Source organism: Eleutherodactylus coqui, chromosome 4 (genome assembly GCF_035609145.1).
Source record: "Eleutherodactylus coqui strain aEleCoq1 chromosome 4, aEleCoq1.hap1, whole genome shotgun sequence".
Taxonomy (NCBI): Eukaryota; Metazoa; Chordata; class Amphibia; order Anura; family Eleutherodactylidae; genus Eleutherodactylus; species Eleutherodactylus coqui.
The window spans coordinates 206,134,562-206,154,927 of NC_089840.1; the positions used below are offsets into that span (position 1 = coordinate 206,134,562).

General features: G+C 44.2%; 1 protein-coding gene across 1 annotated transcript in view; it reads left to right on the forward strand.

Annotated features, from left to right (window-relative positions):
- The first annotated feature begins 3,346 nt into the window (after positions 1–3,346).
- The window catches only part of LOC136625961 (WASH complex subunit 2C-like), a 108,209-nt gene continuing 91,189 nt past the window's right edge, over positions 3,347–20,366 (forward strand). The window contains exon 1 of the mRNA XM_066600597.1: positions 3,347–3,444. The gene's annotated coding sequence lies outside the window, so the exon portion shown is untranslated. The remainder of the gene's footprint in view (positions 3,445–20,366) is intronic.

Genomic DNA, 20,366 nt, shown 5'->3' on the forward strand with positions numbered 1-20,366 from the left:
AGAAAAGAAGGAGGGAGAGGGTGTGACGCAAGTTGAGCTCATCTTGCAACTAAATTTAGCTTTTTTCTTAAGAAGCATCCTAGAAATAAAAATATTGGGTGGAAAAAATTCAACATAAGAACCCTAAGGGTATGTTCACATGCTGGGCTCTGGCATGGATTCCACACCAAAATCTACGCCAAATCCGCATCCCATTCAGTTAAATAGGAGTCTGGATTTTTCCACTGCAGATTTTAAATCCAATTTAAGCGAGAAAAAAGAAGAGAATGTCACTTCTTAACGTGAATTCACAAGGAACCTGTGTTGGAAATTCCGCACACGGATTATGCCCATGCACAAGGGCAAAATCTGTCTGTTGATCTGTGGCAAAATACGCCGCAGAAAAAAATGGCTTAGTGCTTATTCACATGACCGTATTTATGGAGGGCTTTTGGCGCATAAAAAAACTAAAATTAGACTATGTGAAGTATTGGATGTCAATGGCTTCATTCAGATAAACGTTCTTTAACCACGTAAAATATACGTTCGTGAAAAAATAGGGCATACGCGATTATTTCCGGCCACATATTTTATACGGCGTGTGAAAAGATAGGTCTTGCCCTATCATTCAACATGATATGCAGCCAGCTGCCATAGAGAGAGGGAGTTACCCTGCGTACAACGCTGGGAAACAAAAACAGCTTGCCCTAATTAGGCATTTTAATGCCATTCTGAGGATTTCTGAGGATTGTATGTATTTTTTAACATTCGCGCAGCAGCTCCCCGTGTGATTGTATTTGAATATGCTAAGTAAGATCAGGATTCAGGACTTGATGATGTCAAAAAGTCATTCATGCGTATATATTCTGCGTACGAGTGAACGTAAAAACGCATACGGTCATGTGAAGGAGGCCTCAGCTGCGGATTTTAGCTATAGTTTTAGAGATGGATTCCATGTGGAAAACTCTGTCAGATTTCACCGTGTGAACATGCCTAAAATGTTCCTGTATAAAAAAAGACAATTAGAGACGTGATTACTTGTTTAGCCTGACCTTTCACAGGAGTTCTGGGCTTTGCAGCCTTAATGCAAACTCTAAGGCCTCCCACGCAAGCGCTTTTTACCGCGATTATTGTGGCACTTTCAACACACACAGTACAACGCTCCCATTATTTTCAATGGGACCGCTCACACAGGCGCAGAAAGATGCTCAATTGCGGAGCTTTTTAGTACGTGATTTTCAAAACGAAGCATGTTGGTGCCACGTTTTTGACAGCACTAAATGCCCTAGCTACACTATGTAAAAAAACAGAAGAAAGAAAAAAGGAATATTCACCTAGCAGACACACATCTGAGTCCCTGCCACTGCTCTCCGGCTTTCCTGCAGACTTCGGTGAAAATGTCAGACTCCGACAGACCATCTCTTGCTGGTAACAGGGTTGAAAACCCCGCCTCCAGCAAAAGATTACTCTGATTGGTTCTCGAGCGCTGGCTCAACCAATCAGAGCCAGCGCTCGATGCACCAATCACAGCCATTCATTGAACAGCAGCGGCAGGGACCCCGGACAGCACCTGCTAGGAGAGTATTCTTTTTCTTTAGCCGTGCTGAAAATGCAGCCAAAACGCTGACAAAATGCATGCCATGCCAAACACAGTATTGAAAAACACAATTTTGCAAACGCCGATCTGAGGGAGGCCTTAGATGCATCCATATTACAGACGTCTGAAAGTAGCTTAAAGGACCATTTAGACACAATGATTATCGCTCAAAAGCAATCTTTTGAGTGATAATCGTTGAGTGCATTTACACTGCAAGATGATCGCTCAAAATTCGCTCAAAGGGCAGTTTGAGCAACAGTTTTGAACGTTCACTTTGCATAAGCTCTTAAGTAGCTAATTAGAGCTTATTAGTGTGTAAATGAAGGCTCCTGCTCTATACAGCTGCTGTGTTCTCGGAGCACTCAGCTGGTATCCAGCTGAGCGCTTTGAGCAGGGTATGCAGAAGACAGCTGGAGTGCTGTTTTCTGCATACATCTCCTTTGTTCTCTGAGCTTTCAGCTGGTACTCCGCTGGGATATCAGCTGAAAGAATGCTAACAGTGCCGCCCGCTGAGAAAATCAGCGTACGGTACTGATAAGGCTCATAGCTAATTTCTAGCTGGCTAGAAGTGAGCGATGAACGAACAGTGCACAATGACAGAGCATTTAGACAGAACAATTTTCACTCAAAAGATGGCTTTTGAGCGAATTTTGAGCAATAATTGTTGTGTCTAAATGGGCCTTTAAGCTATGTTCACACAAGGCAGATCTGTTGCAGAATTTTTTTCCTACAATTTTAAGGTCTGAAAATCATATTTCTTAACAAACACCTGCAGCAAATGCTATTTTTATCTCACAAATCTTACTCAGTTGAGTGAAACAGTCACATATTTCTGCAACAAATGTGCCTCGAGAACACATACTATACAAGTCTTGAAGCTGATTCACCACAGTGTTTATATTTCATAGGTAATTCTGTCATCTTAATCCAATCACAAAGCTGCCACAAAATCATATGCTTTTTTATTTGATGTCAACTTGTAGATAATAAATAAAATTTGATTATTGTCCTTCATAAGGAAGTCCAGCCCAGACCGCCAAGACAACTTCTTCCAGTCTCATCACATCTCTGCAGAATGTGCAACACAGACATCTTTTGCACCATGCTTTCACAGCGTATCCTCACACTAGTCAAACCCCGCCTATCCTGCTGTCCCCATTAATAGTGACTAGCAGATGTTACTGCTAATAAATAATCTCAAACAGACTGTTCCCCATACCTCTATTTCACAGACTACCGCCCATGCTACCCTCTCCCAAAGATCACCTCTCCCACAAGCTGCTCCTTATCACTTCCTTCTCTTTCATGTAAACTGCCTGTAACAACGCTGCCATTGTGTGTGCCTGGTGCAGCATCCTCTCTTCCTGACTCCTTATAGATAGATACTGTGTTTCCCTGAAAATAAGACCCTATCTTATATTAATTTTTGCCCTAAAAGAGGCACAGGGGCTTATTTTCGAGGGAATGTCTTATACTTACCTAGCAGGCACTGTCTGGGTTCCTTCCACTGGTCTCCACAGTTTCGGCAGGCTTCCTTGCAGTTCTCAGCACCAACAGAAGATTGCTTGCTAGTAACGGGGTTTGAAAACCCTGCCTCGAGCAAGTGATTGCTCTGATTGGTTCTCGAGCACTGCGGCTTAACCAATCAATGCAGTGCTCAATGAACAAATGCAATGGCTATGATTGGTTCTTTGAACGCCGCATTGATTAGCTGAGCCACGGCTCTCGAGAAACAATCAGAGCCAATGCCTCCTGGAGGTGGGGTTCCCCGTTACTAGGAGGAGATCTTCTGCTGGCAGCTGAGCACTGCAAGAAAGCCTACCAGACCACCGGAGACCAACAGGAGGGACCTGGACTGTGTCTGCTAGGTATGTAAAATAAGACATCTCTCTAAAATAAGACCTAGTGCTTTTTGCGGGGCAAAAATGAATATAAGACAGGGTCTTATTTTTGGGGAAACACAATATGTACACATGTGATACTGCATTTGAAAATAGCAAAAATGGCATCACATCAGTCTGCTAGAAGTAAAAAGTCTGAATTACTTGATAACAGGGCTGTTCTGTAATAAAGTGACACATGCCAGATTTCCAAAATCTAACTTTTTCTCTAAGGGCGCCCACCCACTGGCGTTTTTTTTCACTGCGAAATTCGCAGTTTTTTTTTTTCTGCAGGGGGTCTATGGGACTTGTAATGTAAAAATCGCGATCGCGCAAAATCGCGATTTACCGCGATATCGCGATTTTGCGCGATCGCGATTTTAGCTTTGCATGTCCCATAGCCCAAAGACCCCTGCAGAAAAAAAAAAACGCTGTGAATTTCGCAGTAAAAAAATGCTAGTGGGTGGGCACCCTAAGGGGTTAAATATCTAAAGATCTTTTTGGGACCTTTCACACAAGATGGAACTTGTCCGCGCAGACATTTCTGTGTCACAATGCTATCCCTATAAGGCTTGAATTCCACACCTGTTAAAATCCACACATCTTTAGTTCAAAACTGCTGGATTAAATTCTGCAGCAGAAAAGCTTTCTGCTGTGGCATTAAGGATGACTTGCAGAATTGTTGCTGCAGATATCTAACATACAGAAGATATGATTTCGCAATTAAAGAAGGGGTAAGAAAATGCAAGCAACTCCAGAGAATGTTCCGCAGAATGCATTCCACAGTTAAAAACACAAAATCTGCACTGATTGCCAAAATCACCATCTGTGCTGCGTCCTGTGGACAATTGTGTCCCAAGTGAAGGGTCCCTTGGTTTCCCTATACATCCCAATCAGTGAAGAAATCATTATAAGGCCAGTTCCCCATTTATGCGCTTAGAATATGGACAAGTGCTCTGGTTCGACCGCAGGTCTACTGACCCAGCATCAGATTCCTAAGTATTAGGCCTTATTCACAAGTCCATATTTTCCGTCTGTGTGCTTCCATGTATTTCACAGACAGCACACAGAGCCATTATAGCCTATGCGCCTATCACACTAATCTATGGTCCATATAAAAAACATTGCTGCAAGTCCTTATCCGTATCATAGATGAGAACAGGACATGCAATGTGCACTGCCCTCGCATATTGGACAACACAGATGTGTGTCCATGTTTTGTTCGATGTGAGTTGTGCCCAAGATTGTTGGGCACAACTTGCATTAAGGTCTGATTACCCAACCTTGATTATGCCCCTTTTAGACAAGCCGATTCTCCATTGAACGAGCGAGTCATGTCACTGCTAACTCGTCCGCACTTGTTTAGCCTGTTTAGACAAGCAGATCATCAGTGAGAACCTCTGGTTCAGTATTGTACATTCCTATGTTGACACACTGAGCTGGAGTGTTTAAACACAACGAGAAGAGAGTCATACCAAACTGAAACTGAACGATGAACTTTTCATCGTTCTGTCATTGGCTTATGTTTAAACTAAGCGATTATTGTTCACTTTTGCTCGTTTGAACGATAATCATTACATCTAAACCCACCATAAATGCTTCCTTAAAAAGTACAGTAAGTAAAGACTAGTTAGTAGTTATCAACAGCAGGTTTGCTTTCATAAACAAGACTGTTTGTCGGCTGTTCAACATGAATCTCTGCTTAGTCTCAGAAATTCCTGGTTCAGGTTTAAAGTTTTGAAGCCATGAAACAACTCTTATAATTACTAAATTGTAGATAATTTGTTGCACCTACCATTCAGCGCTGAGGTTTGGGATTGCCTACAGCAACCTGTGACATTCCATCACAATCAGGCTCTGCAGCTTGTAAAACAGGTCCCGTGATCACAGGCCAGTGAAAAGGCAACAGAACTCACTGAAGTATCTTGATGCAAAATAAAAAAAAACACACAGCACCATTGGGGAAAAAAGAAAAATGTCAGGGGTTTTTGAATGCGGTAATAGAATAAAATACATTTAGGGGAAAAAAAGGGGAAAAAGAGGCAAAAAAAACCTACTATATAAATTTGGTAATAGATAGAATCATACTGACCGCAGAATTAATTAAACATATAATTTATACCATACAATGTACGCTGTAGACAAGAAATTTAAAAACAAATCACGTCAGTATTGCAGATTTTGTTTATTTTCCCTCTAAAAAAAATGGAATAAAAAAATGTATCAAAATATTATGTTTTCAAAAAAGGGTGAAATGAAGACTAAAGTTCAGGGTGACTACCCACTACAGTTTTTTTTCACTGCAAAATTCGCGGTGTTTTTTTTTTCTGAAGGGGTCTATGGGACTTGTAATGTTAAAATTGCGATCGCGCAAAATCGCAATTTACCGCGAAATCGTGATTTTGCGCGATCGCGATTTTAACATTACAAGTCCCATAGACCAGTGTTCCCCAACTCCAGTCCTTAGGGACCGCCAACAGGTCATGTTTTCAGGATTTCCTCAGTGTTGCACAGGTGATGTAATTATTGTCAGTGCCTCAGACATTGCCAGAGGTGTTCTTACCATAGGATATCCTGAAAACATGACCTGTTGGTGGTCCCTGAGGACTGGAGTTGGGGACCCCTGGCATAGACCCCTGCAGGAAAAAACGCTGTGAATTTCGCAGTGAAAAAAAACTGTAATGAGTAGTCACCCTTAGGGTGCATTCAGACGACCGTATATCGGCCAGGTATTCACGCCGGCCGATATACAGCGTCTATCTCTGCAGGGGGAGGAGGCTGGAAGAGCCGGGAGCAGTGCACTGAGCTCCCGCCCCCTCTCTGCCTCCTCTCCACCCCCTCTCCGCCCCTCTGCACTATTTGCAATGAGAGGAGGCGGGATGGGGGTGGGGATAAGTTCTGTGAATTACCTCCGCCCCCGCCCTGCCTCTCCTCATTGAAAATAGTGCAGGGGGTGGAGAGGAGGCAGGGAGGGGGCGGGAGCTCAGAGCACTGCTCCCAGCTCTTCCAGCCTCCTCCCCCTGCAGAGAGGGACACCATATATCAACTGGGCATGAAAACCCAGCCGATATACGGTCATCTGAATGCACCCTTAATCTGCAAAAACAAGCCCTCATAGAGCTCTCTTGATGGAAAAATAAAAATTTGATGGCTCTTGGAATGCAGAGGCACAAAAGCACATCTTTAAAAACAATTGTTAGAAAAACCTTAAAAAACTGTATAAAATTTATTACCATCTGAATTGTGTTGACCCAGAGAATGTTATCACATTATTTATTGTGCAAGCCAAACGCTGTAAAATGAAATCCAAAAAACAATGGCAGAATGTTAGGAAACGTAATGCAGTACATTTTATGTACCCTGAAATGATTCCATTAAAAAATACAACTTGTCCTGCAAAAAACAAGCCTTCATATGGCTATGTTGACAGACAAATTAAAAATGTATGGCTCTTTGAATGCAACAATGAAAAAAACTGAAAAATTGGTTGATCATTAAGGCATAAAATGGGCCCATCACTGAGGGATTAGGCCATTAAAAACTATTGTTTTCTCTTATTAACACAACAAAATCTATTGTAAAGCAATTGAAAGGGCAAATGAACTTTTGCACAGAAAGTTATCAGAAAGTATTAATAAAAGTCATGGTAAATTCTGATACATCTGTGCCTTTTTTTGTTGTTGCTAACTTGTAGATGATAAGTAGCATTTGACTATTTTCCCTCATAAGGAATAATAATCCTTATTTGTATAGCACCAACTTATTTGCAGCCAAGACTGCCATGACGACTTTGCTAGCTACATATCATCTCAGAATTTGCAACATGGACATCTTTGGCTCCATGCTTTCCCAGCACATCCCCACACTATTCAAAACCAGCCCCACTCCTTTAATAGTGCCAACTAGCTGTTACTCTTAATGAGCAATCTTAAACAGAATGCTCCCCATGCCTCGCCCTCACAGAGGCATACTGCCAATGCCACCCTCTCTCACAGATCACATCTCAAACAAACTGCTCCCCATCATTCCATTCTCTTTCACGTAAACTAGTGAATCTCGAGCGGGGCAGCAGGAGCCTCCGCAGAGGACACCAAACGGAGCCAGACCCGACCACACAAAGGGGGGAAGCCAGACCCCACAGCCGCTGCAACCGAGGACCGAGGGGAGCTGCCGGAGGAGAGACAGGAGAGCCGCACCACAAGCAGGAGGAGGGGGGGGAGCACAGGAGCAGAGGAGCGCCAGCACTGAGCCCCAGCAGGGCGCCTGCAAACAACTGCCGTTCGGGTGAGGAGAGGGCAAGCCCCCGACGGTGGTGACAAGCCAGCAGCACCAACCAGGGCTCTCAGAGACCCCAGAGGCACCGAGGCTCAGAAGAACTGCCCTCCAGCCAGTGAGAGAGCAAGAGGAGAGCAGCACCGCGTAAACCAGTGCCGGCCCGGCAGTCCAGAGGTCTCCGTGGACCACAGTGAGTGTTACTGCACCCCCCACCACGCACTTACATTTCACAAAGACTGTAAAGTCAAGCAAGGGGCATTGGTGGGGTGCCAAGGTTGTGGGGCCACACCAACTAGCTGCCACATTTTGCATTGCGCCACCTCCAGTGTAATCACAGGCACTACACCCACTACAAACCCCTGAATACCAACAGCCTGGCAGACTACAGCAGAAAGGATCTGCTCCACAGAGAGAGACACTCCTCCGCCCCCCCCTAAACCACCACAGCATCCAACCTAACCGCTTCTATAAAAGACCACCAAACCCCCACCTGTCCTAAACTGTAAAGCCACCAAAAAAGTTCTCCAGCGGACGCATACCCGGAGGTTCGATGCTACTGTATTAACCCCCGACTGCCTGGTGGCATGTGATTCCTTAAAGCTGCAACTCAATATACACACAGCGAACTAAACGCCTCTACTACTAAAACCAAAATACTATGCCAAAATGCGGGAAAAACCCGAAACCCGTCCCGTTACAAAACCTGTCTCAAACAATCCCAAAAATCTTCCGCTTTCAACCTACTCCAGAAATGGAAGACCAAGACTCTGACCAGCCGTCCACCTCACAAAACAAAGCTCCAAATCTACCTCAAAGCAATGTTAATCCCTCTAACATAGACATCAAGGAGCTCTACGATAATATCCAACAATTATTCAAAAAGGAGCTACAAGATGCAATCTCCGAATTCTCAAAGCAAACACACGAATTGGGCCAACGAGTAGACGAGATTGAAAATAAAACCGACAAAATAATAGAGGCATTAGACCAAGACAGAAGTCTCATCAAAGAAAAGCAAGAAATGATAGAGCAGCTACAGTTAAAACTCGAAGACCTTGAAAACAGATCCAGAAGAGCTAATCTACGTATTAGAGGATTGCCGGAGCGCTTCACATCACTTAAAAAAAACTGTGCTAAATATTTTTCAAGCACCCCTCCCACAAGCAGACCCTCACTTTTTTCGTATGGACCGCATACACAGAGCACATGGCAAACCACGCAATCCAAATCAACCCAGGGACATCATCCTCAAACTGCACTATGCAGAAGCCAGGGACATGATCCTTGCAGCTGCAAGAAACGTATCCCCACTCCCTGGAGTGGACCAGGGCGTACAAATATTCGCAGACCTGGCCCCATCCACACTCGAGCGCAGGAGACAACTGCGCCCCATCACTCTGGCATTGCACAAAGCGCAAATACGCTACCGCTGGGGCTTCCCATTCATGCTATCTTTTAAAATTGAAGGCCAGGAACACATCATCCACACGCTGACAGAAGGACAAGAAATACTCCAGGCCGCAAACATACCAATGGATGATGTCACAACCCCAGAACAAAACCCCCCACAATCCCAACGCCCCACAAGATTATGGGAAAGAAGACGCCAGAGACCACGTCCACCCCCCTCCCAAGAGACACCACACTGAAGTTACCAAGCATAGTAGAGTTGGTGGTGCCCTGACATGCATGCCACTTACAACAGACGAACACCAGGGGTGCGACAGATCCTCTTAACTCCGCTTCATTATGCTGCGACACCCAGGGTGGTCGCTGTCAGGACACTATACCACCCAATAACTGTAGAGGCGAACAAGACTTTGAGTTGCCCTCCCAGCGACCTATTGGCGGCTACCAACGTTACATAAGATCAATGCCACCAACACGGACGAAATGCTGTCCAACTGGTTTAAGCGAATTTGGCTGGTCCGATTTAAGGACCCCTTTCGCTTCCTATCTTGTTTTAAGTTTAAAGTATTTAGGAAAATTTGCAACAATGTTATTTTGACTGTTCTGTTTGTTACAGGGTACACTACTCCTTCCCTATCACTACATCTCATCATACAGAGGAACAACACAACACCGCCCGCATATAAAATTAGGACAATGTGTGAAAAAATAGGATAGCGCTGCCAGAGTGTACTAAGAGGTCATATAGCAGACACAAAACAAAATTATATCTCACTCACCCAGTGCCTAGTGAAGATCCTGTTTGTTAGGATCCTCACTAACACTCTTTATCCAGGTTCTCTTATATATGCGCCTGTGCCTTTAATCCCCTGATGTCCTGCTGGGCCAGTCAGCTGGGGAGCCGCGCTCGTCCTCCGTCTCTCTAGCAGAGAGCCGCTCAGTACAAGTGTATTGCAAATAACAAAATAGGTCCGCGCTCCGGGAATATGGCACTTCAATACTTTAATCTTCACTTCACAACCTTGAAAAGATTAAAGTATTGAAGTGCCATATTCCTGGAGTGCGGACCTATTTTGTTATTTGCAATAAACGCATATAAAATTAATCCCACCCAACCATCTCTTAACACCAGCGCACTAACTAACCCAAACAAATATGTGTAGATTACTAAGCCACAATGTCCGAGGACTAAACCCCAGAAACGTAGAAAAGCTTTCATAGATTATGAAAGGCACAAACCCGACATTATTTGCATACAAGAATCCCATTTCTCAATCACCTCCACCCCAAAATTTTTCCATCCCAGATACCAAACACACCATCATGCCGGCTACGTCACAAAAAGCAGAGGGGTGTCCATCTTCGTTCGGAACTTTCTTCCCTTTAAACTGACCGATTCGCTTACAGATAACCAGGGCTGATACTTGATACTGACAGGGAATCTATACAATGATAAACTGTGCATAGTTTACACCTACGCACCTAACGAAAACCCCATAGAATTTTTCCTAGAAATATGTGACATCCTTATCTCCCTATAATACACCAGATTAATTTGGTGCGGAGACTTTAATTTCACTAAGGATCCCAGCATCGACTCCACCTCCCCAACCCCCCCCTTTCCCATAAGAGACAAAAGACAGAGAAAGAGGCTCAGGGAAATATTCCAGACATTAACACTAGCGGACACCTGGCGGGAGTTTAACCAGGCCAAGAGAGGATACACTTACTTCTCACCAGCGCACAAACATCACTTTAGGCTAGACTGGATCCTCACAAACTCCCTGACCCTGCCCCTATTATCTTTCTCTCGCCACTTGGTCAGTGCGTGGTCAGACCATGACGCAGTATTGGCAGAATTTCTACTGTCCCCACAAACAAGAATCCCCTACACATGGAGGCTAAACGAGGCCCTCCTCACTAATCTGGCTTCAGCCACCGTACTACAGCAGAAGCTCGAGGAGTACTTTCACCATAACACACCAGAGGACACAGAACCGGACATCCAATGGTTAGCTCACAAACCCGTGATACGAGGTGCCCTGATTGCCATGGCCTCGCAGAAGAAAAGAGAGAAAACAAAAACCCAATTAGCACTAGAACACAAAATACGCAAACTTGAAATCGCCTCCACACAACATCCCTCCCCCTACTTAAGAAAAACCATACGGGACACCGGATTAGAATTAAACGTATTGCTGTCCCACAAGACAGAAAGAGCACTGGCCTGGACACAAGCAACATTCTACCGATATGCAAACAAACCAGACAAACTATTAGCTAGACAACTGAGGGAAAAACAAACCATCAACACAATTCACAAAATTAAAAGTCGCGGGGCCAAATCACTTCCAACCCCGATAAAGTTTACAAAACCTTCCACCAATATTATCAAAATCTATATAAACAGCAACAAGCCCCACCAGAAAACACTATCAGAGAATTCTTCTCCCAACTAAATCTACCCCACCTGTCGGAATCCGGCCTGGCTGATCTAAATGCCTTAATAACCGACGAGGACACAGAATGGGCGATTAAACGGCTGAAGCGAGGAAAAGCCCCAGGGCCAGATGGATTTACGTCCCTATACTATAAAAAATTTACCCCCCTGCTGAAACCCCATTTAACAGCATTATTCAACCACATCCTTAGCAAAGGCCACATCCACGCAGACTTTCTACAAGCCCTAATCACAACCATCCCAAAACCAGGAAAGGATCACACCATCCCCTCGAATTATAGGCCCATCTCACTCCTCAATATAGACTTAAAGGGGTTGTCCGAGACAACCCCGATGCAGGGGTAAAAGAACACCGCACAGCGCTTACCTGAATCCCCGCGCTCCGGTGACTTCTTACTTACCAGCTGAAGATGGCCGCCGGGATATTCTCCCTCGGTGGACCGCAGGGCTTCTGTGCGGTCCATTGCCGATTCCAGCCTCCTGATTGGCTGGAATCGGCACGTGACGGGGCGGAGCTACCAGGAGCCGGTCTCCGGCACGAGCGGCCCCATTCAGAAAACAAGAAGACCAGACTGCGCAAGCGCGTCTAATCCGGCGATTAGACGCTGAAAATTAGACGGCTCCATGGAAACGAGGACGCTAGCAACGGAGCAGGTAAGTGAAAAACTTCTGATAACTTCTGTATGGCTCATAATTAATGCACAATGTACATTACAAAGTGCATTAATATGGCCATACAGAAGTGTATAGACCCACTTGCTTTCGCGGGACAACCCCTTTAAACCTTTTCACCTCCATCATAGCAAGCAGGATAAACAGACTCCTTCCCTCATTAATCCACGGGGATCAAGTGGGCTTCATCCCGGGAAGACAGGCCCCCGATAATGTAAGGAAAATCCTCAACCTTATCCACAACGCAAATTACACCAAAACCCCTATGTCGGTAATAGCGCTAGACATAGAGAAAGCCTTCAACTCCCTATCATGGTCCTACCTTCAATCAGTCCTCAATAAAATGGGATTTACGGGCCCATTCTTAAAAATCATATCAGCACTCTATTCTAAACTCACTGCCTACCTCAAAATCCCGTCAACCCAGCCCACCCCAATACAAATCCTGAGAGGCACCCGACAAGGATGCCCTCTCTCACCTGCATTATTTGCGCTAGCAATGGAACCATTAGCAATCGCTATACGAGAGAACCCGAACATCACAGGACTACAAGTAGACACCACTAACAACAAGCTGAGTCTATTTGCAGACGACCTCCTACTAACAATTACCAACCCACTAATATCCCTCCCCAACCTGCTAAAACTACTCAAAAAATTTAGCCATATCTCTGGACTCAAAATCAATCAGACAAAATCGGAAATCCTCCACTGCAACACCCCCATCAATACACAAAAACTAATAGAAACCAACTTCCAATTTAAAACGCAACGCCACTATCTCCCATATCTGGGGATAAAACTCACTAATACACTAAACTCCCTATACAAGCACAACTATGACCCACTATTTCGCCAATTAGAACTTGACCTGGGGAGATGGGATTCCCCTTATCTCTCATGGATCGGCCATATACACAGCATTAAAATGACCCTATTACCCAAATTACTCTACCTATTCAGGACCCTCCCCATCCCAGTCCCGACCTTAATCCTTAATGCGTTGCAAAAAAAAAATATCCACCTTCATATGGGCAAACAAACGCCCCAGAATTTCGAAACCTATAATGTGTCTACACAAAAAATACGGAGGCCTGTCGGTACCCTGCATCCTTAAATACTATAAAGCCGCCCGTTTAGCACAGATTCCACCTATATATGCAGGACGCCAGGCCCCACTGTGGACCGCCATAGAGGAATCACAATTCTCCCCGCACAGATGACCAGTACTGCTCTGGACTAAGACCCCTCTCCCGCCAGGCTTTAGAACACATGCCCCTTTCACTTTTTTCTCCATCTTACTATGGAGACAAACCAGATTCAAACTGAACCCCTCAAATATCCCATCTCCACTTACCCCACTACTACTCAATCCGGAATTTCTGCCGGGTTTGGAAGTATCGCAATTCACATGGTGGAAAACAAAAAACCTAACATCCCTTTATGATTTTCTCATACACGATAAACTGACCTCAATACACACCTTTACCAGCCAACATAGGCCACCACCACAGGAATGGTGGAGGAAGCTACAAATATTCCACTTCTGGGCCTCCATACTACCTCCCTCAACCAAAACCAAAATGTCCCCGATGGAAGCCATATGCAAATTCCGCCCTACACACCCAGGGACTCTCTCGCAGTTCTATAATATGCTTAACAAGACTCTACAAGACTCCAAACACCCCTTCATGATACAATGGGAATCAGACTTAACAGCGTCTTTACACTGGAGCGATGGCATCACTGCTGCGAAAACATAAGCAAAAACAGCTGGCAAGTAGCCTTGACAGAAACATCAGTTAGGGTCCTGCTTAGGACATATTTGGTCCCAGAGAGATTAAATGCAATCTACCCAGAAACACCAAATACTTGCTTCCGGGGATGCAACGAAGGGGGTTCTCAACTCCACACTTGGTGGACATGTCCGGTGGCGCAGACCTACTGGAAAAGGGTCTCCCACCTTATAGCTACAGTAACTGGGACAACTCTCAGACACAACCCCTTCGTGCTATTCCTGGGAGACAAACCCAAGGGAATGCACAACGCTCCCTTTAAACTACTGCAACACATCACGATGTCAGCCCGAATATTGATTGCTCAACAGTGGCGTAAGCCAACGCTCCCATATGAACCTCTAATAGCTCGCATCAATAAAACCATGATAAATGAAAAACTCATAGCCATACGACAAGACACTGTCCCGCTTTTTGAAGGGGTATGGAACCCCTGGATATCCCACATTAATACACCGAACTTAAACTATATTATGAGACTATAGGCAGAATCCCCCACAATAACACGCAAAAAAAAAAAAAGGATAATAATAAAGCAACCACTAAAAAAAACCCACATTCACATGCACATTAAAGAGAAGGAGGGTGAGATATGGTCCCCCCACCCGGGTGAGAAATAAAATGAGATGCTGACAAACCGAAATTTACTTATGGAGAATGTACCCTGTCCATTGTTAATGTTCTTGATATTTTGACCCCTTTATTTCCTTCCTCTCCACTTTACCCCCCCCCCCCCCCATGTCCCCCAAGTGTCACCCAGCCCACTATAACAACTTCCCTCTTCCCTCCTCCTATACCCCATCTCCCGTTCTATTAAGACTAACAAATTAGTTTAATTCTAACGATACTCTGTTCTACAATATTGAATGTCGCCCTCTGCGCGGGGTCTGTGAGGCAGAGTGTTGCCAACCCTAAATTCAATTTCAATAAAACTCTTTGAAACATAAACTAGTGAATCTCGTTATGGCTCTGCCCACACCCATCACAGAGAAAAGCTCTCCCCTCCCCTGCTCCTTGTGGTTCTTTCCCCTTTATCACGCCGGATGCCCTTTCAGGTTTCTCCCCTCTCTCATTGCACAGGATGCTTCTTATGGTCCTCCCCACTTGTCACACAGGAAGCCTCTAATGGTCCTCGTCCTCTTGTCACACAAGATGCCCCTTCATGGTCCTCCCTCCTCCTTGTCACACAGGATAGCCTTTATAGCTCCCCCTCATTACACAGAATGTCCTTTCATGGTTATTTGCACCCTTTCTCCCAACAGATGCCCCGTTATGCTACACTCCCGCTCATCACACAAGATGCTCTTCTCACATTGTTTATGTTACTACTTACACTTTCTGACACAATGCTGCTGCTGTGTGTATCTGGCACGACATTTTCTTCCTTTCTCCATCTCCTAAACATAGCGCCACAGCCCAGCGTCCCTAGATCTGCCCGACTAACCACACCGTTTAAGGCTGCTGTTTCCACTGCAAAAAGCATTTTACAAGGTGTGGAGGAAATCAAGACAGGGAGGATACTGAGCCAATATAAGAAGCTGCTGACCGGATGTTGAAGATGTAATAAGATTCTTAAACTTTCAGCCAGCATTAGTGTGCCAAAGGACGCCTGTGGGTCCACGTAGCTTAGAGGCCCAAATACTATATATTTATCCGTTTAGTCGTTGCCGACTTTCAGTCACCTTGTAGATCAGCACATGCCATGCTTCCTTGTCTTTGGCCGCTTCCTTCAGATTTTCCACAGTCATGTTCGTGTCAACCTTGATTGGGTCTAGCCAGTGTGTTCTTTGGCGCCCTCTTCTTCTGGTTCACTGACTGTGCCGAGCATTAATGCTGTTTCCAGAGAATTGGCTCGTATGACAGGACCAAAGTATGAAAGCCGTTGCTTGGTGATTTTGCTTTCTACTGATACTTTTGATCTGGCACGGTCTAGGATCGCCTTATATGTGACCATCTCTGATCATGGTATGCGCAACTTACGCCACTAGCACCACAGCTCAAAGGCCTCCATCCTTCTTCTGTCTATTTCTTGAGTGTCCAGCTCTCACATACATATGTAGTCATTGGGAGAATGATTGCATTGCATAATTATTCCGGATCTTTGTTGTAATGATGATGTCTTTGCTCTTCCATATCTTCACCATTCCTTGCATTGCACTACAGCCAAGGCTGCTTCTTCATTGTATTTCAGGCCCCGACTCGCCACTGCAGTTGATCTTGGATCCAAGGAAAGTGAAATCTTGGACTGATTTAGTTTCTTTATTGTCGATCGTTATGCGTGGTACAACATTGCTTGCTGTTGTCAACAGCTATGTCTTCTTAAGGGCTCGTTCACATGATCGTAGTTTTGTGTACTGCTAGGTTCCTATAGAAGCGTTCACATGGAGGTTGCTAGGTGCGCGAAACTCTGGGCACCTAACAAAAGATAGGACATGCAAGTGTTGGCTCTGAGCTGTGGGCTAAGATAGGACATGTCCTATCTTTGCTGTGTGCTTTCCATAGGCTCCTATGGGAGCCTTCAAGCACGCAGCCCACACCATGGAGTATGTGAACGGGCTGCTTCAGGGAACTTGAAGCAGCCCGTTCACGCGGTCTTTAACAGCGCTGTTAGCAGACAGCTTTTTTCGCTGCTAACAGTGCTGTCATTATGTTCATGTGAACGAGCCAATATTGACTGTGGCTTCTTGGTTCTCATAAAGGGATCTTCCCATTTGCTTTAGGCATTTCCACAGCTTGTCATGTTCAACACAGTCAAAAGCTTTTCTGTAGTCATTGAAGCACAGGTATATGTCCTTTTGGTGATCATGCGTCTTCGCCATGACCCAGCGCAAATTTGCGATTAAGTCTCTGGTTGCATGCAATTACAGCCAATAAAATAAGCAAAATTATTAATCATTTAGTCATCCTAGGAATCTCTATTGCATAGAGTAGCATGATCTCAAAGCATCTCTTCAGAAGAACTCTCTTCTCACTGCCTATTGCAAATTTTTTGACACGGTGAGAAATTTGAGGGGGAATTTTTTCACTTTCATTGTAAGTTGTACAAAAAATTGTTTTTAAAATGACATGTGAAAATAAAAAAATCTTTTTTCACCTGATTTGAATTAATATCTGCAAGAAATGTGAAATCAAAATATTCACAACACCCCTCAATGCATACATTACAAGTTGTAGTCTTTGAAATCAGGTAATTTCTGAGTGGTTGCAAAGTGTTCTTCAAATTTGTCAATTTTCTAAATTGCTAAAAATTGAAAATTTTTCAAATGTGCTTCCAAGATATATAGATGAACATATATATCTGATAAAAATGTGTGCAGTATGTATTGTGCAAGTGACATATTGCAATTGAAAATAGCAAAAATGTCATTAAAAAAAACATCTGCTTTTTAAAATAAATTTAGACAAATTGCATCAGTTTTCTTCTATCGCCTAAATAAATACAGTATGTAACTGAAATAAATTAGAATTACGTGAATGTGCAAAATTTTTACACAGTTATTCTCTAATAAAGTGACCCAAGCCAGATCTCCAAAATCTCACTTCATTTACAAGCAGTTAACTACTTAAAAGATCTTTATTTCTCTATGCATCCTAATGAGTGAAAAAATCAGCATAAGGCCAGTTTCACACAACGTATTATGGGCACATTTATGCGACTGTAATATGGACAAGTGTTCTGGCCCAACCGTAGGTCTACTGACTGTTATTCAGACGACCATATTTTCCATCCACTGCTGTCCATGTATTTCATAGACAGCATACAGACCTATTTTAGGCTGTACACATGAGTGTTTTTTACACATATCAATGGTTTCACTCCACACAGTGGTGTCTGTGTTCGGTATAAAAGATAGGGTGTGCCATGCACATTGTCATGTTTGGTCATGGTAGTGGAATGAGCAGCAAGTATGAGAGGTTGGTGCAAGGTTGGATGTGGCCTGAGCCATGAGAGAAGTCCTGGGAGGCTACTGTAAGAGAAGTTAGAGCAAAAGCCCCCTAACCTGATCAGAGCTGAGAATGCCCTGTCAGTGTGTTCAGTCTTAGCTGTGGGAGCTCCAGTTGAGACCTGCTGTGTTGTTATGAGTGGAAATCCACCAATAAGTGACCATGATTGCATACCATTGTAAAATATTGAGCATATAAATAGAGCCATGGCAGTATTGCTTAGTAGTATTCAAGTAATGGCGACTTAAAATTCATAGAGGTTACGCTATAATCAGCAGCACATTGCAGAAGCTAGAAATATTTAAAGAGGTTTTCTGTGACTAGAAAAAATCTAATGGGCAGAAATTGGTGAAAAATTAAAAAAACTAAGCCATGCTCACTTCTTAGATAGTTCCCCAGTCTAGAGTAGCTATTCTGGTCATTGTTGCTTTTATCCTGGTAGAAGCATTTGCAGTCACATGCTCTTCATAGTACACATGACCGCTCAGCCAGTCACTGGTTTCGACAGTCACCTGCCATTTGTAGCATTATCACTCCTGAAGCTTCAGATTGGCTGAGCAATCTCATACACATTTTTGGCACATGACTGCTGCAGCTTCTTTTGGGATCAGAGGGGTGAGTACTGGTGCAGCGGCGCTACAAATGAGTGGACCACTTAAGAGATGACCATTTTTTATATTACAACAGATTTCTACCCATTATATAAGAAGAATTCTTGCTGATCATAACACAGGCTTATATAGTCTGTGAGCCAATCAGTTCCCTATACTGTAGATAAATCAGGAAGAAATTGCTTCAGTTTTCTCAGATATGTACGGAAATTAGCTCAGAGGAGCTTCAAGGGTGTTTATATTATATGAACCAATATTGGAGCAAATACTCTGTTCACAGAATGCAGCATTATTTCCAAGAAAAGCATACTGTGTTTCCCTGATAACAAGCCCTACCCTGATTTTCAGAGGGGGATTGAAATATAAGCCCCCCCATCCAAAAAATAAGCCCTAGCTACACTACATGAAAAAAAATAAAAATCCTCACCTAGCAGGCGGCATTTGGGTCTCTTACACTGGGCTACGGCGCTCTTATAGTCTTCGGTGTAGTCCTCAGTACTGAAAGAACATTCTCTTCCTGTTAACGGAAGACACATTGAATGGCTGTGATTACTTCACTAGCGCAGGCACTGATTGGCTGAGCCATGGTGCTCGTGATCCAATCACAGCAATCTCTTGCTGGAGCCAGGGTATTTAAACCCCATTTACCAGGAAGAGAATGCGATCTCAGTGCTGAGGACTACAGGGAAGATTGCAAGAGCGCCGCAGCCCAGCGTGAAGGACCCGGACGCTGTCTGCTGGTGAGTATTAAGACACGCCCTGAAAATAAGACAATGCCTCAGGCCAGCTGCACACGAACGAGTCGTTTTTTGCATGTGGGAGCCCACAGCAGAATCTGGCTCTGATCTCGTCTGGCAACCCTGTGTACTGGTCATTTCTGTATTGTGAATGACCGCGGACACTTGCCGTTGGTTATGCACTGTACAGATTTTTGCATGTGGGAGCCCACAGCAGAATCTGGCTCTGATCTCGGCTGGCAATGTTGTGTACTGGTCATTTCTGTATTGTGAATGACCGCGGACACTTGCCGTTGGTTATGTGCAGTACAGATTTTTTTTTTATATTTGTTTTTTCCGCATCGCTAGGTGATTACACAGGTACCCGCAGCCTATTGACTTCAATGGAGACTACCCGTGCGGATTCCGCACAAAAATAGAACATGCTGCAATCTTAAATCCGCTTGCGGAAATTGCAATTACTATCCGCTCATCTCAGTGGACATGCGACACCCATATGTTTTCTATGTATCGCCCACGAGGGTGATGATCACGGATTCCGCAATTGAAATCTGGTTGTCTGAAGCCGGCCTAAAGGTAACTTTGTATTCTGCTGGCTGAATAATTGCTACCCGTATCTACTAGAAACTATTTGCAGAAGAGCAAAATGTAACTTCTAGCCACCAAACTGCATTCCTTCACCCTCATCTTGTTTAAACGCACGAAGTTACCTTCCTTTTATATTTATTAACATGTATTATTTAATTGAAGGAGTTGTGCCGAGTTTGAAAGTTCTCCCCTATCCACAGAACTATCTCCAGCGGTCCCATTGAAGAGAGCAGTGGGCGCATATTCCAGCACCACTTCAGGATGCCCTGTTCTTGGGCTCAGTGGGGTCCGGGTAGTTGGACCCCCATCGTTCTGAAAATGATTCCCCTGTGGATAGGGGTTACCCGTCATACATGGCACAAACCCTATAAAGTGTCAAAATACTTGAATAAGAGTCAGTTTTACTTCCTTGACC